Genomic DNA, 25,673 nt, shown 5'->3' with positions numbered 1-25,673 from the left:
CTTGATTAGGGGTGTGGCCAAGGTAACCGGTCAGAGGGGACGAGCAGGGACTGGAGGCCCCACGTGGAACTGTCAATACATTGGTCCCCTTCTAATGTGCAGAGGGTTTTGGCCCTAGTTGACACTGGCGCAGACTACAGTCTTGTTTATGGGAACCCAGAACTGTTCCCGGGACCAGCAATCTGCACTGATGGCTACGGGGGAAAGACTGTGACTGTGAAAGCTGTTTCCTTACCACTGGGTATATGAAGGCTTCCCCCTCGTACCTACAAGGTTTATGTCTCCCCCGTTCCGGAGTATATTCTAGGGGTGGATGTGCTACATGGCCTCAGCTTACAGACGTCGGTAGGAGAGTTCCGTCTCCGGATCCGGGTGGTGAAAGCGGTGACACGCGGGCATGCTCACCACCCTCCTCAAGTGTTGCCACAGCCCTGGCGCGTGGTTACAGTGCGACAGTACCGCCTGCCAGGAGGGCAGGAGGAGATTGGTCGTACAGTATTGGAATTGGAGAAGGCACATATTGTGAGGCCAATGTACAGTCCCTTTAACTCCCCAGTATGGCCTGTCAAGAAGCCAGATGGGACCTGGCGAATGACTGTGGACTATAGGGAGTTAAATAAAGTGACACCACCCTTGCACGCTGCAGTACCTTCAGTACATGATTTAATGGATCGTCTGACTGTCCGCCTGGGGACATATCACTATGTAGTGGACTTGTCCAATGCTTTTTTCTCCATTGACATTGCACCCGAGTGTCAAGAGCAGTTTGCTTTTACTTGGGACGGGCAGCAGTGGACTTTTCAAGTCCTTCCGCAAGGATACTTGCACAGCCCCACTATCTGCCACGGGCTCGTGGCCCAGGATTTGGCACAGTGGGATCACCCGTCCTCTGTGGCCTTGTTTCACTATGTCGATGATGTTTTATTAACATCTGATTCTCTTTCAGATTTAGAGCAAGCAGCTCCCTCTCTTCTCCGCCACCTGAAGTCATGTGACTGGGCAGTGAATGAGGAAAAGGTCCAAGGACCTGGCTTATCCGTCAAGTTTTTGGGTGTTGTGTGGTCAGGTTCCTGTAGGCTAATATGGCACAGGGACCCTCGCGGAAGGCGCTTGTTGCGTAGATTGTGAGGCGAGACCCTGTTGGGGGGTCTTGCCCCAGAGAGCAGTTTGCAGGCTCTCGGCCTCATGTGGAAAGGTGCTGGGTCAGGTAGTAGATGGCTGTCGGCTATGGCTAGTTGGCCGTCAGCTGTAGCCGGTTGGCCAATTGGCCACTGATCTAACTGCCGTGGCTGCGCTGGTTGGGGAGTCGAGGGGAGTCAGTCGGTTGGCAGGCAGCAAAGCGGACAGCAGGTCGCACGTGGTGTAAACCCAGCCTCCAGTGAGACCATAGTGGTATGACTCCCCTACCTATGGCCCCGTGGGTGTTCCTTTTTGGCCTCACCATGTCCTGCGTTCTTATGTGGGGAGCAGGAGCAGAGACCCTGCCTGACACCCCGCATGACAATAGCTAACGTTTATTGTGCACTTGCTTAAAGTACCCAGCAGTGTGCTAAAGACTCCTTATGGATATACAAGTGGGTGATGAATACTTTTTCTAAGTCTTGGGCTTATATGCCACTGATAGACTGTGGATAACAGACTCACTACTGCAGAGGGGCTTAAGTCGGCCAAGAATTTAAGGCATCTCTTAGGCAAGTTTCTGACTTGGCCTGGACCGCTGTGTACTGCTGCTGTGTTTGGGCAGGAGGAGGGTCGGTGGCCAGCCGGCAATGGATCGCTCCCACGTGGGCATCACTTAGCTCGTGCAGAACATCATGTCAGTCTCATGGATCTTGGAGCCAGAGTTTCCAACATCACTCTGTTTCAGGTCTTTTAGCAGAGACAAGAACACATTTGACAGAGCCTGTTTCTACAGGAGACAAATGCTTTTCTTCTTTTTGTGGAATCCGGAGAATTTGGTGCTTCTATGAAGAAGACACACTGCAGACCTGCAGAGCACCTTATTCTTTATTTAAGAAGCTTAAATAAATTCTGCAGACTTCTTTTATTCTAGTTAAGTAAAGTGGCAAATAAGGGGCTTGTGTGAATTATGGTCTTATAACAGAGGACACAAATCAACATCTCACTTTTTCCAGAGTGAGAACATTTTTTATTACAGTCTTACCTTGGACACACACACAGAGCCTGCAGTTTTCACACTTACTAAAGACTAGGGGTGCAGTAGGCCAGTGATTCCCATGCCTGTCTGAGCTTCATGTTGTCCTGGGAACTTGGGAAAAATGGTCCAGTTTCCAGATCCTTCAATCTGGAGGTTCTTTTTGGCACATACAGGGTGGGACTTGACTTGGAAATCCTTATTTTTCAAAAGCTTAGTAGGTGATTATGATGAGCAGCTTGGAGCCACTGAGATGGTTGACACCTGTGCTTTGAAGTAGTTTCCATGTCCTTTCCTCATGGCAAAAGCTTTAAAGCCTTCATACCTCTGAACTACTTCTTGGAGGGTAGATATCACCCTTAGTTTCAGTGTCTTCATCTGTAAAATCATTATTGATTTCCAAAGGGTGTTGGGAGGATTAGATGAGTTTATTCACGTGGGATGTCTGATATATTCCTGGCTTCTTGTAGACCCCTCCCCTCCTCTTTCTTTCCTACACTCGATTAACTTTATTACCAGCATTTGCCTTTTAGTTTCAAGATTTAAAAAACGTACCTTCAGAACTGATCATCTCTTTTTTCTTACTGTGGTAGGAACAGTTAGCATGAAATCCACCCTCCTGATCCAGAGCCGTACTGTGGCTCTTGTTTTTGTAACCCCCTTTGGGGCTTATGGTGCCTTCTGTTCTGCCTGCTTCACACCTTCATCTCGCGCCATCTGGGATGCCTTTTGTTTGGTAACCTGGATCTGGGTTGAATGTATTTCATTCTGTTTGCTGTGAGTACAATTTCTACCTTTTTGTGTAAAAACTGCTTCTCCTCTGGTGTTTCCTAAATCCATTTATTGTCGTATTGATCTGCGTTGACAAGCTGGTACCTCAGTCTTTCTTTTCACACCCAGTAGCTCTCCCTGGCCGACTCCTGGTCACTCCCATGTCCTCCATACTGTTTCCTCTGCTGCCTCTTCTGGGTGTGGCCCCTGTCTTACTTGACCGGGGATCAACTCCGAAATGGTTTCTGCTTCCAAGTTCTGCTCTTTTTAAGGCTGTGCTGCATGATATCCTAGACTTTAAGAAGGCAACTTTGTGATGCAGTCTGTAGAAATCTTCTATAGTTTATGATTTTTTACCAATGTTATATGGTTGTTTTGCCCACATCAGGTTGCAGACCTTCCTTTTTCTATCTTTTTGTGGACTCCTTCTAAAGCATTCAACTTGGTTTTCACTGAAACAGTAATCCTTTTTCTTTTCTCACTCATAATGTCATCAATTTATGTAATTTAATAGAATTATGTAATTATAGTAACAAACACAGATGGCATGAAGAGGTTTTGGAAAAAAATAAGCAACTGTTGGCAGGTATACAGCTCAACTGGTGAGAACAGAAAGAGGCAAACCAGATAGGAAGGGTGCCTGCCTACCAGCCGAGCCCTCATCCTGGTGACAGAGGTGACAGAGTCAGTCAGTCTGGTGCATCAGTTAAGAGAGTAGCTATTGTATTAAATTAGCATGTTCATTGTGATACATTGGGAAAACTAGGAAAAATGGAAATTAGAAAACAAAATGGTTATAATTCTACACAGCATTAAAATAACAGCAGTTTGCTGTAAACATTTTTACATCTTTAAGATCATAGTCCTACATAAACATTCACAACCAGTGCTCTCTCTTAACATTTTTAAAAAATTTACTGGGGTGACAATTCTTAGTGAAATTACATAGATTCAGGTGTACAATTCTGTATTACATCATCTATAAATCCCATTGTGTGTTCACCACCCAGAGTCAGTTCTCCTTCCATCACCATATATTTGATCCCCCTTACCCTCATCTACCACCCTCTGCCCCCTTACCCTCTGGTAACCACTAAACTATTGTCTGTGTCTTATGAGTTTTTCTTTCTCATTTGTTTGTCTTGTTCTTTTGTTGTTTTGGGTTTATATACCACATATCAGTGAAATCATATGGTTCTCTGCTTTTTCTCTCTGACTCATTTCACTTAGCGTCATACTCTCAAGATATATCCATGTTGTCACAAATGGTCCTATATCATCTTTTCTAACCACTGAATAGTATTCCATTGTGTATATATACCACAACTTCTTTATCCATTCATCTATCGAAGGACATTTTGGTTGTTTCCATGTCTTGGTCACCGTAAACAAAGCTGCAATGAACATTGGGGCACACGTGTCTTTATGGATAAATGTTTTCAGATTTTTTGGGTAGATACCCAGGAGAGGGATTGCTGGGTCATACAGTAATTCTATTCATGATTTTTTGAGGAACCTCCACTCTGCCTTCCATAATGGCTGCACCAGTCTGCATTCCCACCAACAGTGCATGAGGGTTCCTTTTTCTCCACAGCCTATCCAACAATTGTTACTATTTGTCTTGTTGATGATAGCCATTCTGACTGGGGTGAGGTGACATCTCATTGTGGTTTTTATTTGCATTTCTCTGATGATTAGTGGTGTTGAGCATTTTTTCATATGTCTATTTGCCATTTGTATGTCCTCTTTGGAGAAATGTCTCTTCAGGTTCTCTGCGCATTTTTTAATTGGGTTGTTTTTTGTTGTTGAGCTTCATGAGTTCCTTGTATATTTTGGATATTAACCCCTTATTGGTGGCACTGTTTGCAAAAATCTTCTCCCATTCAGTTGGTTGCCTCTTTATTTTGTCGATGGTTTCTTTTGCTGTGCAGATGCTTTTAAGTTTGAAACAGTCCCATTCATTTATTTTAGCTTTTACTTCCCTTGCCTTTGGAGTCAAATTCATAAAAGGCTCTTTGAACCCAAGGTTCATAAGTTTAGTACCTATGTTTTCTTCTATGTAGTTTATTGTGTCAGGCCTTATGCTTGAGTCTTTGATCCATTTTGAATTAATTTTGGTACATGGTGACAGATAACAGTCCAGGTTCAATCTTTTGCACGTGGCTTTCCAATTCTCCAAGCACCATTTATTGAAGAGGCTGTCTTTTCACCATTGTATGTTTTTTGCATCTTTGTCAAAAATTATCTGTCCTTGTTTATAGGGGTTTATTTCTTGGTTCTCAATTCTATTCCATTAGTCTACATGTCTGTTTTTCTGCCAATACCATGCTGTTTTGATTATTGTAGCCCTGTAGCACAAGCTAAAGTCAGGGAGTGTGATACCTCCAGCATTGTTCTTTTTTCTTAAGATTGCTTTGGCTATTCGGGGTCTTTTGTGGTTCCAAACAAATCTGATGATTTTTTGTTCTATTTCTTTAAAAAATGCCATTGGGATTTTGATGTGGATTGCATTAAATCTGTATATTGCTTTGGGTAATATGGCCATTTTAACTATGTTGATTCTTCCAATCCTTGAGCACAGAATGTCTTTCTATTTCTTTGTGTCTTCTTCAATTTCTTTCAAAAATGTCTTGTAGTTTTCAGCATATAGGTCCTTCACATCCTTGGTTAAGTTTATTCCTATGTATTTTAGTCTTTTTGTTGCGATTGCAAAAGGAATCATTTTTTTATTTCTTTTTCTGATATTTCATTGTTAGTATATAGGAATGCAATGGACTTCTGTACATTGATTTCATAGCCAGCAAATTTACTGTATTCGTTGATTGTTTCTAATAGCTTTTTGGTGGACTCTTAGGGTTTTCTATATATAGCATCATGTCATCTGCAAAGAGTGACAATTTAACTTCTTCATTCCCAATTTGGATGTCTTTTAGTTCTTTCTCTTGCCTGATGGCTCTGGCGAGGACTTCCAACACTGTGTTGAAAAGCAGAGGTGATAGGGGACAGCCCTGTCGTGTTCCTGAACGACTAAAAGGGCTGAAAAGGGCTTCAGCTTTTCACCATTAATTATGAGATTAGCTGAGGGCTTGTCGTATATGGCCTTTATTATGTTGAGGTATTTTCCTTCTATACCAATGTTAGTAAGTGTTTTAATCATAAATGGATGTTGTATCTTATCAAATGCTTTTTCTGCATCAATTGATAGAATCATATGATTTTTGTCCTTTATTTTGTTTATGTGATGTATCACATTGATGGATTTGCGAATGTTGAACCATCCTTGTGCCCCGGGGATGAACCCCACTTGGTCATGATGAATAATCTTTTTAATGCATTGTTGTATTCGATTTGCTAGAATTTTGTTTAGGATTTTTGCATCTGTATTCATCAGAGATATTGGTCTGTAGTTTTCTTTTTTTGTGTTGTCCTTACCAGGTTTTGGTATCAGGGTAATGTTGGCCTCATAAAATGAGTTAGGGAGTACTGACTCTTCTTCAATTTTTTGGAAGAGTTTGAGCAGGATTGGTATTAGATCCTGTTTGAAGGTTTGGTAGAATTCACTGTTGAAGCCATCTGGTCCAGGACTTTTGATTTTGGGAAGGTTTTTGATGACTGATTCAATTTCGTTACTGGTGATCGGTCTGTTTCGATTTTTCAGTTCTTCATGATTTAGCCTTGGAAGGCTATATGTTTCTAAGAACTTGTCCATTTTTTCTAAGTTATCAAATTTGGTGGCATATAGTCCTTCATAGTATTCTTGGATAATCCTTTGTATTTCTGTGGTGTCCGTTATAACTTCCCCTTTTTCATTTCTGATTTTGTTAGTCTTCTCTCTTTTTTTCTTAGTTAGTCTAGCCAAAGGTTTGGCAATTTGTTAATCTTTCCAAAGAACCAGTTCTTTTTCACATTAATCTTTTCTATTGTCTTTTTGTTCTCTATTTCATTTAGTTCTACTCTGATTTTTGTTATTTCTTTTCTTCTGCTGACCTTGGGTTTCATTTGTTCTTCTTTTTATAGGTCTTTAAGGTGTAACATGAGGTTACTTATTTGGGATTTTTCTTGTTTCTTGAGATAGGCCTATAATGATATAAATTTCCCTCTTAAAACTGCTTTCGCTGCATCCCCACAATTTTGGTAGGATGTATTTTCATTGTCATTTGTTTCTATGTATGTTTTGATCTCTCCTGTAATTTCTTCTTTGACCCAGTTGTTCTTTAAAAGTATGTTGTTTAATCTCCATGTATTTGTGTTTTCTCCTGCTTTCTTTTTGCAGTTGATATCCAATTTCAAAGCCATGTGAATGTTGATCATTTTTTTGTGTGCTTATTTGGCATCTGTATATCTTCTTTTTGAAGTTTCTGTTCAAACCTTTGCCAATATTTTATTTATATGTATATGTATTTTTATTACTGTGTTTTGAGATTTTTTAAAATATATTCTTTAAATAAGTACGTTATCAGACATGTGCTCCACAAATATTTCCTTCCAGTCTGCAGTTTGTGTTTTCATTGTGTTAATAGTATCCTTTGAAGCGAAGTTTTAAATTTTGGCGAAGTCCAGTTTATCCTTTTGTTCTATGTATCATCTTTTGGTAGCATATCTAAAAAAATCTTTGCCTAATCGGTTGTCACAAAGATTGTCTCTTCCACATTTAATTTTGTTTCATAGTTTTAGGTTTTACATGTAGGTATATGATCCGTTTTGAGTTAATTTTTGTATATGATGCAAGTTATGGATCAAAGTGTATATTTAAAGAAAATTTGTTATGGCTATAATTGTTCCAGTATCATTGGTTGAAAATACTATCCTTTCTCCAATAATTGCTTTTGTACATTATTTAAAAATCACTTGTCCATAGGGGCTCCCAGTCTAGATGGCACAGTAGGTAAATGCTGTGCTTGCCTCCTCTCATGACCACATCAAAATTACAACTAAACTTTAGAACAGCCATCATTGAGAATCACCTGAAATCTAGCAGAACAGAAGACCTACAACTAAGGACATGCAGAAGAAGCCATGTTGAGACTGGTAAGAGAAGCAGAGATGCAAAATGAGCTGGTCCCACACCTACATGTGGCAGTTAAAAATAGGGAGGGATATTTCAGCTGTGGAGGTCCCCACTGAGAAGTGAAGGGTCCCAGCCCCAGAACAGGCTTCCCAGCCCAGGGTTCCAATGCCAGGAAGAAAAATACCTACAACTTCTGGCTGTGAAAATCAGCAGAGATTGTGACTGAGTAAGACACAGGGCTGCTGGAAACCCAGATGTCCTCTTAAAGGACCCATGCATGGATTTACTCAGTGATGGATTCATTCGAACTGAGGTCCCTGGGGCAGGAGCCAAAAGGCGCCAGGAACATACAGGGAGGAACTGAATTATCTGGCTTAGGGTTAGGGCTGGAGGGGCAGCTTTCTCCCAGACAGAAATGCTGGCAGAAGGCATTGTTCCTTTGTTGAACCCTCCACCCATCCCAGCATGCAGACACTGGGGGACATCCTATCTGATTTTCCATCACCCTAATACCATTCCCCCAACTTTGGTGATTCCCTGAGACTCCCCTATCTCCACCCAACTTGCGGGCCAACTTTGTCTAATACCATTCCCTCAACTTTGGTGATTCCCTGAGACTCCCCTATCTCCACCCAACTTGCGGGCCCACCCAAGCCACTTCTTGTAGTTTACAAACTCCATACAAACAGCATTTGGCCTCAGAGGTACACTCTTGTTAAGTAGCCCCAAATCAAGCACTAGTGGAAATCATCTGCAGATCACTTTGTAGCTCATACCAAGTGGCCCTGGGCAGGGCACAGGTAGCAGGTGACCTTGCCTGCAACACAGCCCTTTCCCAGAAGCTCCAGAAGCAAACACCTGTTGCGGCTAACTTCAAAACACACTAGAGCACCACTCAACTACCTCCAAAAATGACACACTCAAAGGACAGACTGGGTAGGCACCAGAGCCCTGTTAAAGTGCAGGGCTGTTTTGTCGAGTCAGCTGCTCCATTGTAGCCATGTCCAGTCCTCACAACCAGTCAGCCTGAGGGTAAATCACTTCCATTGATGTGCAAACAGCAACCAAAGTTCAACTATAACAGAATATACAATCTCCACAAGGGACACAGCTGCAACACCCAGCTCATGTGACCAGGGAGACGGCACCACTGGGCTCCGCAGGACACCTACTACATAAGGCCACTCTACCGAGACTGGGAGAAATAGCTGCTCAATCTAAGACATAGAAACAACAACAAGGAAGCAGCCAAAAATGGGGAGACAAAGAAACATGTCCAAAATGAAAGAATACAACAAAGCTCCAGAAAAGCAACTAAACAAAATGGAGACAAGCAATCTACCAGACGCAGAGTTCAAAACACTGATTATAAAGATGCTCAAGGAGCTTAGTGAGAACTTCAACAAGGAGATAGCAAGCATAAAAACATACATAGAAACCATAAGAAACGAACCAGTCAGAAGTGAAAAATGCAATAACTGAAATGAAGAATGAAGAAGGAATCACCAGCAGACTAGATGAAGCAGAGGATTGAATCAGTGACTTGGAAGACAAGGTAGCAGAAAATACCCATTCAGATTAACAAAAATAAAAAAGAATTAAAAAAACTGTGGATAGTTAAGGGGCAGCATCAAGGGTAACAACATTCACATCACAGGGCTACCATAAGCAGAACAGAGAAAGCAAGGGATTGAGAACCTATTTGAAGAAATAATGACAGGTAACTTTCCTAATGTGGTGAAGGAAACAGACATACAAACCCAGGAAACACAGAGAGTCTCAAACAAGATGAACTCAAAGAAGCCCATACCAAAACCCATTATAATTAAAATGGTAGAGATTAAAGACAAGGAGAGAATTCTGAAAGTAGCAAGAGAAAGGTAACTAGTTATCTACAAGGGAACTCCCATACAATTGTCAACTGATTCCTTAACAGAAACTTTGCAGTCTAGAAGGGATTGGCACACAATGTTCAAAGTGATAAAAAAACAAGGACCTACAACAAAGACCACTCTACTCAGCAAGGCTATTATTTATTTATTTATTTGTTTATTTATTTATTTTAAGGCTACCATTTAAAATTGAAGGAGAGATAAAGAGCTTCTCAAACAAGAAAAAGCTAAAGGAGTTCATCACCACTAAACCAGTATTACAAGAAATGCTAAAGAGACACAGGCAACAATTTAGTGTTTACCAGAAGGTAAAGAGGTGGGGAGAGGAAGAAGAGGGTAAAGGGAGTCCAATACATGGTGATAGAAGGAGATTTGAGAACATAATGCAATATATAGATGATTATATTATAGAATTGTACACTTGAAACCTATATAATTTTATTAACATCACCCCAATAAATTTAATAAAAATGTGTATAAAAATGTTAAAAGGGCTGGGCTTCTTTAAGAAGAAGAAGGGAGAAAAGAACAGAAAGATGAATAATAAAATAGCAGATGCCAATAACTGTGTATCTATCAAAAATCACTTCAAAAGTAAGTGAATTAAATGCTGCAATTCAAAGACCTAGGGTAGCTGAATGGATAAGAAAAAAAGATTCATACATATGCTGTGTACAAGAGACCCACTTCAGATCGAAAGACATACACAGACTGAAAGTAAAAGGAAAGGGATGGAAAAAGGTATTTCATGTGAATGGAAATGGAAAAAAAGGCTGGGGTAGCAACACTTATATCAGACAAAACAGACTTTAAAACATAGGCTATAACAAAGAGGGATATCCCACAATGATAAAAGGTTCAATCCAACAAGAGGATAAACCCCTTGTGAACATTTATGCACCCACTATATATAAAGCACCTAAATATATAAAGCAAATATTGACTGATATAAAGGGAGGGATTGACAATAATACAATCATAGTAGGGGACTTTAACACATCATTGGCATCAATGGACAGATCTTTCACACGGAAAGAGAACAAGGAAACAGTGGCATTAAATAACACACTTGATCAGATGGATTTAATTGATACTTTTAGAGCATTTCATTCCAAAGCAGGCAGAATATACATTTTTTTCCAGTGCACATGGAACATTTTCCAAAATGGACCACATTAGGCCTCAGAACAAGTCTTAATACATTTAAGAAGGCTGAAATCATATCAGTCATCTTTTCTGAGCACAATGGTATGAAACTAGAAATCAGTTGCAAGAAAAAAGCTGAAAAACACAGAAATACATGGAAGATAATAAACATGCTACCAAATAATGAATGGATCAACAGTGAGATCAAGGAAGAAATCAAAAGATACCTTGAGACAAATGAAAACGTAAACACATGACCCAAAACCTATGGGACACAGTTAAAGCAGTTCTAAGAGGGAAATTCATTGCAATACAGGCCTATCTCAAGAAACAAGAAAAATCTCAGAAAAACAACCTAACCTTACACTTAAAGGAAATGGAAACAGAACAGCAAACAAAGCCCAAGAAGGAAAGGAATAATAAAGATCAGATTAGAAATAAATGAAATAGAGTCTAAAAAAAAAAATCAGTGCAAAAGATCAGTGAAACCAACAGCTGGTTCTTTGAAAAAATAAACAAAATTTATAAACCTTTAGCCAGGCTCATCAAGAAAACAAGGGAGAGGACCCAAATAAATAAAATCAGAAATGAAAGAGGAGAAGTGACAACTGACACCAAAGAAATACAAAGGATTATGAGAAAATATGAACAATTAATATGAAAAAATGGATACATTCATAGAAACGTACAGTCTTCCAAGACTGAATCAAGAAGAAAAAGAAAGTCTGAACTGAGCGATTACTACTAATGAAATCTAATTAGAAATCAAAAAACTCCAAACGAACAAAAGTCCTGGAACAGAAGACTTCACAGGTGAATTTTACCTAACATTCAAAAAGGAATTAACACATATACTTCTCAAACTGTTCCAGAAAATTTAAGAGGAGGAAAAGCTCCCAAGCTCCTTTTACAAGGTCACCATTCCAAAATCAAATAAAGATATTACAAAAATAGAAAATTATAGGCTGATATCCCTGGTGAAAATAGGTGTAAAAACCCTCAACAAAATATTAGCAAACCAAATTGACCAATACATTAAAAAATTCATACACTATGATCAAGTGGGATTTATTCTTGGGATGCAAGGATGGATCAGTATTCACAAATCAATTAATGCAACACATCACATGAATAAAATGAAACATAAAAATCTTATGATCATATCAATAGATGCAGAAAAAGTGTTTGACAAAATCTAGTATCGATTTATGATTAAAAACTCTCAGCAAAGTGGAAATAGTGGGAGCATACCTCAACATAATAAAGGCCATATATGGCAGAGCCACAGCTAACATCATACTCAGTGGGGAAAAACTGAAAGTGTTCTTCTTAAGATCAGGAACAAGAAAAGGATGTTCAGTATCACCACTTTTATTCAACATATTGGAAGTCCTCGCCACAGCAATCAGAAAAAAAGAAAAGAAATAAAAGACATCTAAATTGGAAAGGAAAAAGTAAAACTGTCATTATTTGCAGATGACATGATACTATATAAGTATATAGAGAACCTGAAAAATTTCACCAAAAAACTATTAGAACTGATAAATGAATTCAGTAAAGTAGCAGGGTACAAAATCGATATTGAGAAATTGGTTGCATTTTTATACACCAGTAAAAAACTGTCAAAGAAATTAAAAAACAATCTTATTTGCATCAAATTTCATAAAAAATACCCCTAGGAATAAATTTAACCAAGGATATAAAAGACCTGTAGTAAGAAAACTATAAGGCACTGAAGAAAGAAATTGAAGAAGATACAAATACAGAAGCCTGTACAGTGCTCATGGATAAGAAGAATTAACATCATTAAAATGCCCATACTACCCAAAACAATCTATAGATTCAGTGCAATCCCTATCAAGATACTAATGTCATTTTTCAGAGAATTAGAACAAATAATCTTAAAATTTATATGGAACCATGAAAGACCTTGTATAGCCACAGCAATCTTGAGAGAAAGAACAAAATTGGAGGTATCATGCTACCTGATATCGAACTGTACTACAAGACTACATTAATCAAAACAGTATGGTACTGGCATAAAAACAGACATGTAGGTCAATGGAACAGAACAGAGAGCCCAGAAAGAAAACCACATGTATGTGGTCATTTAATCTATGACAAAGGAGGCCAGAATGTACAATGGCGTACAGTCTGCTTACTGAATGGTGTTGGGAAAACGACAGATATATATGCAAGAAATTGAAATTAGACCACCTTCTTACAGCAACTACAAAATAAACTCAAAATGGACTAAAGATGTTTTTTTTTTTTTTTTTGAAGACTTAAATGTAAGACCTGAAATCATAAAACTCCTAGAATAAAACATTGGCAATGAACTCCCTGACCTTGCTCTTTAGTGATCTATTTCCTCGGGCAAGGAAAACAAAAGAAAAAATACATTGGACTACATCAATCTAAAAAGTTTTTGCAGAGCAAAGGAAACCATCAAAGAAAACAAAAAGACAGTCTACAGAATGGGAGAAGATATTTGCGAAGGATACATATGTATCCGAAATTTAAAAAGAACTCATACAACGCAACAACAAAGAAATAAACAATCCAATTAAAAATGGGCAGAGTGAAATAAGTCAGACAGAAAAAGCAGAGAACCCTATGATTTCACTGATATGTGGTATATAAACCAAAAAGAACAAGACAAACAAATGAGAAACAAAAACTCATAGACACAGACAATAATTTAGTGGTTACCAGAGGGTAAGGGGGTGGGGGGTGGGTGATGAGGGTAAAGGGGATCAAATATATGGTGATGGAAGGAGAACTGACTCTGGGTGGTGAACACGCAATGGGATTTATAGACGATGTAATACAGAATTGTACACCTGAAATCTATGTAAATTTACTAACAATTGTCACCCCAATAAAATTAATTAAAAAAAAAATGGGCAGAGGACCTGAATAGACATGAGGACATACACATGGCCAACAGACATATGAAAAGATGCTCAATGTCACTAATCATCAGAGAAATGCAAATGAAAACCACAGTGAGGTTTCACCTCACACCTGTCGGGGTGTCTGTCATCAATAAATCAACAAACAAGTGTTGGTGAAATGTAGAGAAAACGGAAACCTCATCCACTGTTGGTGGAATTGCAATTTGATGTAGTCACTATGGAAAATGGTTTGGAGGTTCTTTAAAACATTAGGAATAGTACTACCTAGGGTTTCCGAGTAGGAATTCCTTCCCACACTTTCTAGGGAATTTTTTTTGCTTTCCCGTTCCCGAATCCCAAGAAAAGTTGGTTGGGAAATCGCGAAAATTGGCTCCTTGAACCCAGTAAAACCCACAATGGGAAATAAACGTACTACTAACAATATATCTCTTAGACATTGTTCCTATTTATCGCTATCTAAAGTTACATTGTGTTACAATGTTACACGCCACCAGACGTGCACAGGCAACACCAGAATCAGATATTACATGGCCAGCTAATTTTACTCTTGTAAATGGAGCACATTTGATCATGAAGAACAGAAAATATTTTGTATTTACACAGAGAAGTATTTATTTTCACAACCCAGGATTTGACTACAAAGTCATCTTCAGGTGAACTAACTAAGGGAATCTAAGGTAGTTTACCTTAATATGACATTGTAGTCAAATCCTGGGTTGTGAAAATATTTCTCTGTGTAAATACAAACTGTTTTCTGTTCTCCACGATGAATCGTTTCCACAAAGTGATGGCCGATACTACCAACCACATTCTATCAGTTTGTTTGCGGCTGACAATTGTGATGTATGTGAGTGTTCTTGGCTCTCTCAGCTGCTGTGGGTAAGTCAGTCTATTTAGAAACAACTTGCACTGCTAATATTTTATTCCAATATTCCAATAATTTCCAATCTCATATCATAATGTTTTGTGGCACTTTTTAGCTATAAATATTCGCTGCACAATATAGGTCTTTCTTAGTTATTTCTTAATGTTTTAAAGGAAACAAAATTTGAATTGGTTAAACGTAGAAGTAGAGATCTTGTGTCTCTCACAAAGCACTTGAACAACATTAGTTGTCTGTGAGATGGAAGAGGATGACTTCTTTGCATTGTCAAGTAAGAATGAAATTGCACGACTGGTGAAGTCATTAATGGAAAGACTTTTTAAAGGAACATTTACAGCAAAAGAAGTTCCAAGAGAAGAAATAAAGGATGTCCTTACAGAGAGTTCTGACATTAAGTCAAAATCTGATCTGAAGTGTGAATTGACTAAAGCAATATCAATTTTGACATCAAAGCCTAGCCTTATGCATGCAGACAAAATATTTTCTTCTCTAAGGAAGGGAATGAGCTTATATGAAGCAATGCATTCTCTCACTCCCAACTTAAAGGTGCTTTTAGACACACTGATAACAATTTGACCAACATCTACAGAAAAGGAAAGAAATTTTTCCACAAAAGTATATTTGTTATAAAACAAAGATCATGATTGTCTGATCGGGCAATTAATGCTCTATGTTTCTTAAAGTTTCATTTTAAAAATGACAAATAAAAACTATTTGAAGTATTTTTTAAATTTTCAAATGAATAATATTTGCTTTTGTTTTCTATTAATGTTTAATTTAATAAATAAAATATTTAACTGAGATTGGGAATGTTAATGCATTGTGTGATATATGTAAAAACTCACTGTATACTGTAAGGTTTGGTTAAATAAAGTTTGTATTAATTACATTATTTATATTTTGAGAAAACCTGAAATGTAACAGAAACCTAGCCAAAATGATACCGTAGTGACCCCTGTTTAGTGCTCTGGGCAAGAGATGCACTAGTCATGAAATTCTGGTCAACCTCCATTTAGGAAATTTTATTTACTAAAGTTTTGCATTGACCTTTTACATATAGGAGTGTCTCGAAACCTCTGAAAGTCTTTGTCCGGAGCCATGAACCCCAGTCGTCCCACGTTTTTTCTGTTTATTAAGTTTTACTGTTAAACAGCCATTATTACAGATGATCAACGAAAACTAAATTAAAAAGATTATTTCAGGAATTCTCGAGAATTCTCAGGAAATATGATTTCCCATTCTTGATTCCCGAAGGTTCCAAAATGTCAGGAATTTGGAAACCCTATTACTACCTATGACCCAGCAGTTTGACTCCTGGGTATTTATCCAAAGAAATCCAAAATACTAATTTGAAAAGATATCTGCATCCCTGTGTCCAATGCAGCACTGGAATGGACACATGGAAGCTACTGAAGTGTCCATTGATAGACGATTGGATAAAGAAGAAATGGTACATATATACAATGGAATATTGGCCATAAAAAAGAATGAAATCTTACCATTTGAGAGAGTGTTATGCTAAGTGAAATAAGTCAGAATGAGAAAGATAAATATATGATCTCACTTATATGCAGAATATAAAGATCAAAATAAAGGAACAGAAATAGACTCATAGATACTGAGAACAGAACTGATGGTTGCCAGATGGGAGGGGGTTTGGGCAGCTGGATAAAAAAGGTGAAGGGATTAAGGATATTACTCAGCCATACAAAAGAATGAACTCTTGCCATCTGCAACAACATGGATGGTCCTAGAGGATATTCTGCTGAGTAGAGTAAGTCAGGCAGAGAAAGACAGATGCCATATGATTCCACTTATGTAAGGAATCTAAAGAACAAAATAAATGAGCAAACAAAACAGAAACAAATTCATAGATTCAGAGATCATTTCGATGATAGCAAGGTGGGAGGGGTGTTGGGGGGATGGGTGAAAAAGGGGAAGTAATTAGTAAGTGCAAATTGGTAGTTACAAAATAGTCATGGGGATGTAAAGTATAAGGAATATAGTCAATCATGCAATAATTATGTATGGTGTCCGTTGTGTACTTGATTTATCAAGGTGATCACTCATGAGTTATATAAATATTTAATCACTATGTTGTACAGCTGAAGCTAATATAATATTGTATGTCAACTGTAATTGAAGAATAAAAAATTATTGAAAAAATCATGTGCCCATGTATGTGTGGGTCTATTTCTGAACTCCCTATTCTATTCCATTGCTGTGCTTGTCTGTTTTTACAATACCACCCTGCCTTGATTACTGTAGTTTTATAATAAGTCTTGAAACCTTGTAGTGTGAGTCATCCAGCTCTGTACTTATTTTTTAAAGTTATTTTGGCTGTTCCAGGTCCTTTACATTTCTGTGTGCGTTTCCATGTGAATTTCGGAAGCAGTAGGTTTCTGCAAGTGGGGATAAACCCCACTTAGCCATCTTTTAAATTTATTATTAAATTTGATATGGTAAAATTTTATGTAGAATTACTGAATCTATGTCTCTATTGGCTGGTAGCAACTGGCACTTTTGCTGGCCCTGTGTGAGTCGCAGGCACTGTTACCTCTGATCCTTCTGGGTCATTATGTCCCCAGACTGGGCTCCTTCCTTCATGTGCATGAGTTGTGTTCAGCTGATGCTGAAGGCTGCCCCTCTGTAAATCTCTGTGATTCTCTGTCTGTGCAGCTCTCTCCTCTCCAGTGCTCTGCCCTGTGAATTCTAGCTATCTTGGTCTCCCTGGACTCTCATCTCTATCCCCTCAATGCAGGGCGACCGCTGGCCTGTGCATGGGTTCCCTTTTCCTTCTCTTCAGTCTGGAAACTCTCTCAAGGTAATGGCTCACCTCATTTGTTCCTTGTCTCTCAAGGAACAAATTACTGTGCTTTGTTGTTAGATATGTAGTGTTTTGAAAACTGTTCTTTTGTGTATTTTGTCTGTTATTTTCCTCGGAGGAGTACATTTGGTCCCTGTTATTCCATTTTGGTTGAAAGTAGAAGTCACTTCCTTGGGTTTTACATAATGGTTTCTTATATCACTTGGTGAATTTTTTAGTGGGATCTTGCTGTAGCCAGGCCATCTTGACCTTTTGTGTGTGAGGGCAAGTTCTGTCTATCCAGAGTCCCCTTCCTCTGCCTTGAATTTATAACACCTTGTCTTAACTTCTGTCATTTTTGTTGTTTCTTTTTCCCATTTGACTATAGTTTCCTTGAAGATTATGGCTGAGTCTTATTTACATCTTGACCTGATAGTAAATGTCTGTTTATAGAATGAATGAATGAATGTGAATGACTTGTTCCATTTCCATAAGAATATATGGGATACTGTTCTACCGCTCATCCATCAAAGATGTAGATCAGAGCAGGGTATGTTCTCTTTAAAGTTGAAGCTTTATTTAAAATTTAGCTTGTTTTGAATTTTAAGTGCGTGTTTGTATGCATTCATGTAATAACGATGGGGTGCTTGGTTTTTTAATATTGGTAATGTGATGGCTAACTGGGAGTTAAATGGCTTCCAAAATAATTCATGGTCTTTGAAAAATTTCTCTCTAGTTGATACAGGTCTCGTAGCATATGATCCTGAACGTCGCTTTTTAATGAAAATTTGTCAAACAGATGGCATTGTACTTTATAGCTATTTAATCTGTGCTGTTTAGTTTTTTTTTCTTTTATTGCTAAATGGGACAGAGGTAGAATTTTCCAAATATATGATTAACAGGAAGCTTCTGTGGGAATTTTCTACCCTTAAGGCATCTAGTGAGTTTGAGGGAGGAATGGCAGTAGAGTAAAAACATGGTAGAAGGAGTATCTCTATGAATAATTATTTTGGAAAGAGAATTTATGCTTCACTAGAAATATATCATTAGACGTTTTTGATTTCCAATTACTTGTCAGTTACTGATTGGGGAGGTGAACTTATTATCATTGCAGTATACTTTGCCTAATTCTCTGTGATTTGTGGTTGTAGCTGTCACAGGATGTAAGATGTAAAATGAATGCAGACTCCGTTTTTAATCTATTTGAACAATTTGGAAACTTGCATCCCACTGTAATGGAATTTGCCGTGCTGTGCCAAAGGATTTTTTGATTCTGAAGTTTTTGTGCTATTTACTTTTGCTTTATTTGCAAAAGATTCTGGGATGTGACCCAAGACAACTGGGAATTGCTCAGAACTGTATTGGAAATCCACGCGGTGAGGTTGAATGTGGAAGCGCAGCTGCATATGTTGTCAATCATTCCTAGAATTGTTGCTGCGCTTGGTAATGGCTTTTCTTTAAGTATGTTCTGTGATCACATTTGTAAAGAGACAGGCAATATTGTGAAGAATGTGGGGTTATGGGAGTTTTAAAGCAAGAACAACTTGAATGACTGTTTCTAGAGTATTTTCCTTGACTATTTTTGATTTTCCATTTGGTTTAGATTTACTTTCTGGAAAGGATACAACCTTCTTCCTCTCCCCTGCCCACCTACCTGATCTTCTTGTTTGACTCTTTTCAGCTGCTAAGATTACCTAGGTTAACTAATGAGAGTGAGAGTGGTTTTATGGAAGGGAACTGAGGACTAGGTAGGAGAAAACCACACAGAACAGAAGAAAATAGAAAGAATTTTGGAACAGGGCAAAGAAATGAAGAAGAGAGCCAACAGTGTATGTGTTCATCAGAATGATTGAGGACGTTAGCCAGGTGTAGGAATGGATTCTGAGATCCTGAAATAATCCTTTACTGTCGCTAGTCTCCTCTAAGATGCTTGCTTATCCCCCAAAGCAATGGATTGATGCCATCTTGGACTGCTCTTTGGTACTGAGGTCTCCATAAGGACCAAGCACTCTAGGATGGAAAGCATATGTCACCATAGCTCAAACTGCATAATGCCTTGTACATAATAGCAGCTTAATCAATGTTTACTGAATACATAAAGGGCCCTTAGCCTTGAAATTCTACTCAAACTTCATTTCTTTTCTTTTTTTTTTTAAATAAACAGAGTAACCTGATTACTGAGAATAAGCAGTTAGGGTGGCTTTGAAATGTCCTGGTACTTCCTGTTTGGTTTGAAATGAGGATGTTATTCTCTCCTAAAGGTGAGGAGAGGAGGGATTAGAGAGGAATTGACAGCAGGTAAAGGAAGGCCAGGAGGTGGGGCCAGGAAAAGAGCAGATGCTAGCATAAGATTTGGGTTTTGTGGAACTGCAAAGTAATAGATATTTCCTGGTATCATGATTGTGATCGTTCTGTTTTAAGAGGCTAGAAGTCTTTCCTTCTGTCACAACACAAAGCGTTGTGTAGCTACTGGGCATTGTCATGCTCATTCCAGGGAACCTGGGAGCGTGTCAAGCAAAGAGTTGGTTGTTTCTGCCCAGCTCGGATGTGGCAGCACACGTGGGGCCCCTGGGAACCTCTGGGCTTGACAGTGATTCTGGATGTGGACCCTGGAATCCCCGGCCATGTCAGTGGGAAATAAGATCGTGCACTCCGGACGAGATGCTATGACTGCAGGCTCCAGCTGTTGGGCTGTCCATATTTTGGTAAAGTGATGGCTCTCTTGCTTCATGGGGGGAAAGTATTTAGTCTAATGATGTGACTAAATATTTTTTTTTAATTAAATTTATTGGGGTGACAATTGTTAGTAAATTTACAGATTTCAGGTGTACAATTCTGTATTACATCGTCTATAAATCCCATTGTGTGTTCACCACCCAGAGTCAGTTCTCCTTCCATCACCATATATTTGATCCCCTTTACCCTCATCACCCACCCCCCACCCCCTTACCCTCATATTTCTAGTGTTATTATCTTTTTTTATCAGAAGTAAGCCACATGAGTTCAGGGGCTTTTTCCTGTTTTATTCACACGTATTCTCAATACCTAGAACAGTGCTTGGCACAAAATAGACACACAGTAGATATTAGTTGTAGACTGCATACCTGTGATCAGTGGGGGTCAGGCAAGGGTCAGAGAGGAAGAGGCCTGAGTACACTGTACTTGAACCCACTTCTGTCTGTTTGCTGTCTTTTCTCTGAGGCAGCTTTAGAGACTTGTCAGTGCTTGCCGTGTCCCAGCACCGTGCTGGGCGTGCAGTGGGCAGATGGGTAGGCCCAGCCCTGCCCTTGAGGAGCTTCATGCAGGAGAAAGGTGATGGTAAGTAAACCCAAGCCACTCTGGGGGTGTGCTGCAGAGGACTTCCAGTAGAGGGGATACCTGAGCTGAGTGTTGACACCTTCACAGGTTGGCCCAGAAGAGACTGGGTGGAGTTCACGTAAGCAGAGGCCATGCCAGAGCAGGGCACAAGGTATGGACCTCGGCCCCCTCAGAGATCTGCAGGTGGTGAGGTATGCCTGGAGGGCTGGAGCCCGTGGGGAGGGCCCACACGTGGGACAGGGCATCAGCAGACGCCAATGAAGAAGAGGCTTGCATGCTTGGATTTCTATCTATGGGGAGCAACTGAAGGCTCGTTTTCATTTTTTGAAAATCTTTTAAGTGAAAAATTTCAAACATTTAAAAATAGAAAGAATGGTATGATATTCATAAACTCAACCTCTAGATTCTACAATTAATGTTTTTCCATATTTGCTTCATCCATCTTTCTGTGTCTTACCTATATGTATCCATCCATCCATCATCATCTATCAGAGTTTAAGCAGGGGAGTGATTTGTGTTTTAGAGTGCCCCTTGGAAGGAGCATGGGGGATGAACTAGAGAAGGAAGGGAATGGAGTTGGGCAAGACTCATTGAAAGTCTGTTAAAATTGTTGAAGTGAGAGGTGATGGTGGCCTGAACTAAAATTTGGCACGTGGGTTGGAGAGTGAGGGCTCAGAGATATTTATAAGGTTATTTCAGTGATTATGGCTTATGATAATTAAGATTGTCACAAAACTTAATGGCTTAAAATAATGACAATATTTATTTTGCTTATAAATCTGCAGTTTGGGCAAGGCTGCCTTTTTTCTGGTCCACTCAGTGTCACCTATAATGACTCGAAGGCAAGGACGGGTACTCATCTGAACCCCCGCTTGTTCATACCTGAGTGGTTGACGCTAGCTGTTGGCTAGGATCTCATTTGGAACACCTACGTGTGGTCTCTCAGTGTGGCCTGGCGTTCTTCACCACATGGCATCTGGGTTATGAGGGTGAGTGCAGAGAGAGACAGGGTGGAGGAGAGAGGGAGAGAGTAGGTGAAAGACAGTGGGAACACCGGATGGAATGACGTTGAATTTTGTAATGTAACCTCTGAACTCATGTCCCATCGCTTTTGCCACATTCCGTTCATGAGGCAGTCACAAGTTTAAGAGGAGAGAAAATAGTCTCCACCTCTTGATGGGGGAATGACAGGGTTCCAGAAGAGCATGTGGATCTGGAAATATTGCTGTTGGCCAATTTTGGAAAATACACTCTGTCCAGGGGCTAAAGTGACAGGAATTGATAGTTGGATGTGGGGAGTGTGGAGAAAAAGGAAGAGCAAAGAGTCTGAGATGACACGTGGACCTCTGGGGTGAGGGAGGTCATCGCCTGAGAGGGCCGTGTGCGTGGAGGGATAGGCTGTGACAAGGAGGGCATTTGGCTTTGGGTCCCACTGATTTGTTAGGAAATCTTGCATCAGAACAGCTTCCTAAACTGCATGTACACAGATGTAGCATTATTCCAGCAACGGGAAACTGTGTTTCTCGGTAGCTTTCTGCTACCTGTGAGCTGAGTTTGTTTTCCTGGCTTCTCTGGGTCTCCTAGAAGGCTGCTGTGTACTGTGAGCCCGAGTGGAGGCAGCCAGTTCTTTACAAGCCTCAGGAATGCTGTGGCGCTTTGCATCTGCTTCCCTGCATGGGTGACAGCAGCCAGACAGGACCCAGCATTTATGGAATTCATCCAGAAGGCATTTACTGAGCATGGGTGGTATGCTGGAACCTGGAGTTCATGTGTAAACGCCAACATTGTCCGAAGGAGCTCTCTCTCTAAGGGGATAGAAAGCCTGGTGTTAAGCTCCAAGGAGACAACTCTGAACAAAGCGATGTAAAAGGTGCTAACTGGGCTTTTTGTGGCCTCTGGTTTCCCGTTGGGTGCACTGTTGCCCGTGTCTCTTTTGAAGCACACAGGGTTCTGTCTGAGAGGAGAAGCCAAACCACTGTCCTTATACTTTATGGGACATTTGTATACACTTGGTTCTCTTGATTCCTGCATCAAACTCAGCACCAGCAACGTTATACCCCCTCCTCTGCCTCTGGGCAGACTAATATCTATCACTGCTTCCAGAAAGCCTAGGAATACCCTACCCCACTCCTCACTCTCGACTTCCTGCATCTGGACTCTGATTTACTATCATCTTGCCTGGTTGGTTCTGATACTGAGTTTATTCTGCAAACCCTGACTGAAAATCTTATTCCCAGCAGATGAGACACAAACAAGTATAATTCAAGTTAGAAAGCACTGAAATGCTGAAAGAGTTCCATATAGGGAGGGAGCCCTCCTGTCCTGGGAGAAGAGGGGATGTTTCTTTGAGAAGAGCTGTGCTTTGAGCTGTGCTTTGAAAGTCAGACAGAGTTGGATATACAGAGATGGTGGATATGATGGGAAAAGCATTCTAGATTACCAGCACGAACAAAAGCAGGGAACATGGCAGAGGTGTGTTTCATTCTAAATGACTCTATCATCAATCTGCTTAGATGAGCTTGCATATAGTTTGTATGAGTTTATTTACCTTTGTTTTAAAAGTCTTATTAAAATTATTTAATTATTTCATCCTGACTGTGAGAAGACTTTTGCTTTTATCAGGAAAAGTTGAGTAGAGCTATCAAATTGAATCTAGACTGTGGGCTATGTGAATAGAATCAGCAGATAGGGAACATTTTGATTTAAGACAAAAATTGAAATGCTTTGGAAAGAATTATAGGACTTTCAAATCAATATTAAAATTTTATACAGTAAAATTTCTATTAAAATTAAGAAAAGTAAACAAGGAAGATAAAGTTTGCTTGCCTAAAGCTTTCGGTAGTATTTTGAAATGTGTAGTTTTTCCAGTATCCCTCTGTTTTTAATTCAGAGACCACTACATACATTTCCTTTCCAGTGATAGTCACTCCTTCGTGTAGATTTGAATAACCATCTAGAATCATTTACCTTCAGGGGAACTTTCTTCAGGATTTCTGGGACTGCAGGTCTGCTTATGATAAATTCCATAATTTTGTTTGTATGAAAATGTCTTTATCTTATTTTCATTTGAAGGAGAATTTTGCTGCTTGTAATACTGTTCCACTGTCTTCTGGCCTCCATGGTTTCTGATGAGAAGTCCATCATCACTTGTATTATTTTTCTTATGTATGTAATGTATCAGTTTTAACTGGAGGGTTTCAAGATTTTAACTTAATATTTCAGCAATTTGCGTAGAGGTATGTTTTTTTTTATAGCAGCAAACATTTGCCTGAGGGCACTCACCAGTTTTATAGTTTTCTTTATATCTACTGTGCTTGGATTTTGTTGAGTTTCTTAAATTTATAAGTCCGTCTTTCACTAAATTTGGAAGTTTTAGGACTATTTCTTCAAGATTATTCTGCCTTAGTCTCTATTTCCTCTTCTTCTTGGACTCCAGATATAAGTTGAACTGATTGATATTGTCACACAGATCTCTGAGGCTCGGTTCATTTTAATTCAATCTTATTTTCTTTGCTGTTTTTCAGATTGAATAGTTTCTATTGATTTAGCTTGTAATTCACAGACTCTCCTGCTGTCTCTAATCTGCTACTAATCTCATTCCAGTTATTGTACTTTTAATTTCTAGAATTCCTATTTGATTCTTTTTTACAGTATCTAATTTCTGGGTTGCTATAACCTATATGTTCATTCATTGTGTATATATTTTCATTTAAAATTTTTGAATGTGTGTGTGTGTGTGTGTGTGTGTATATACACATATTTATGTATAATATGTACACACACAGACTTGCTGCTTTAAAGTCCTTGTCTGCTAATTTAAACATCTGGGTTATTTTTTGGTTGATTGAAAACATTTTTTGTTCTTGAAGATGGGTTATACTTTCACACTTGATCTTAGCCAAAAGGCTGAGAAGCGATGAAGATGGGTTATATTTTCTTCTTTTTTTCATGTCTAGTGATTTTTGATCAATTACTGGGCATTATTAAATATACATTATAGAGACTCTGGATCCTGTTATGTTTATTTCAACAGGATTTTTTCTAATAGTTAACTTGGCTGGATTCAAAGTCTACAGTCAGTCCCTTGTGCTAGGCAGCAGCTTACATGTCTGCTTATTTCTTTCAGCTTCTAGCTTTTGCTTTTCCATCATACCCACTGTGGTCTCTCACATCATGTGTAGTTTAGGAGTCAGCCATGGATCTGAGTGGACTTTATCCCATTTGCAGTTGCCTCTCTCCCAAGATTTTACATCTAATTTTCTGGTTGTTCTTCTAGCCACCAAGTTTTCCTCTGATACTTCAAGTCAGTTAAGTTTGTGGCTTTCTTCCATCCCTAGATGCACGAGAAACTGGTGAGTGCCCTCAGGCAAATGTCTGCTGCAAACCACAAATCTCACCTTCTGCCATTGTCATTCAAGGGTAGGCTCCTGTCCAGTTTCTGCTGCTTTTGGTCCCTCTCCAGTACCTTTAAATACATTAAAAAATACAATTTTTCCAGACTTGATAACTGTTAACTGCAGGAGGGTTAGTCTATACAAGCTATCCTGACAATATTAGAAGCCAGGGTCAACAAAGAGACACCTTTTTTTTTACAGATTTATTGAGGTATAATTGATATATAATAAACTGTACATATTTGAAGTATACAATTGTATAAGTTTTCATATGTTTTCATCTTTGAAGTCATCACTATGATCAAGATAACAGTGAGATTTATTAAGATTTCATATAAAATGAGTGGTGGGAAATAAGGCTTTTTCATGCCTTATACAGGTA

General features: G+C 39.1%; 1 protein-coding gene and 1 pseudogene across 3 annotated transcripts in view; both read left to right on the top strand.

Moving 5' to 3' along the window:
* Positions 1 to 25,673, top strand: part of GALNT17 (polypeptide N-acetylgalactosaminyltransferase 17) — a 553,074-nt gene that overhangs the window by 16,671 nt on the left and 510,730 nt on the right. The gene's annotated exons all lie outside the window — the stretch shown is intronic.
* Positions 1 to 25,673, top strand: part of LOC308500152 (UBX domain-containing protein 8-like) — a 107,853-nt pseudogene that overhangs the window by 15,419 nt on the left and 66,761 nt on the right. The window lies entirely within an intron of this gene.

The sequence above is a fragment of the Rhinolophus hipposideros genome, assembly GCF_964194185.1.
Source record: "Rhinolophus hipposideros genome assembly, chromosome: 7".
NCBI classification, from domain to species: Eukaryota; Metazoa; Chordata; class Mammalia; order Chiroptera; family Rhinolophidae; genus Rhinolophus; species Rhinolophus hipposideros.
The sequence above is the reverse complement of the archived record's forward strand: the minus strand, read 5'-3'. Positions and strand labels throughout refer to the sequence as shown.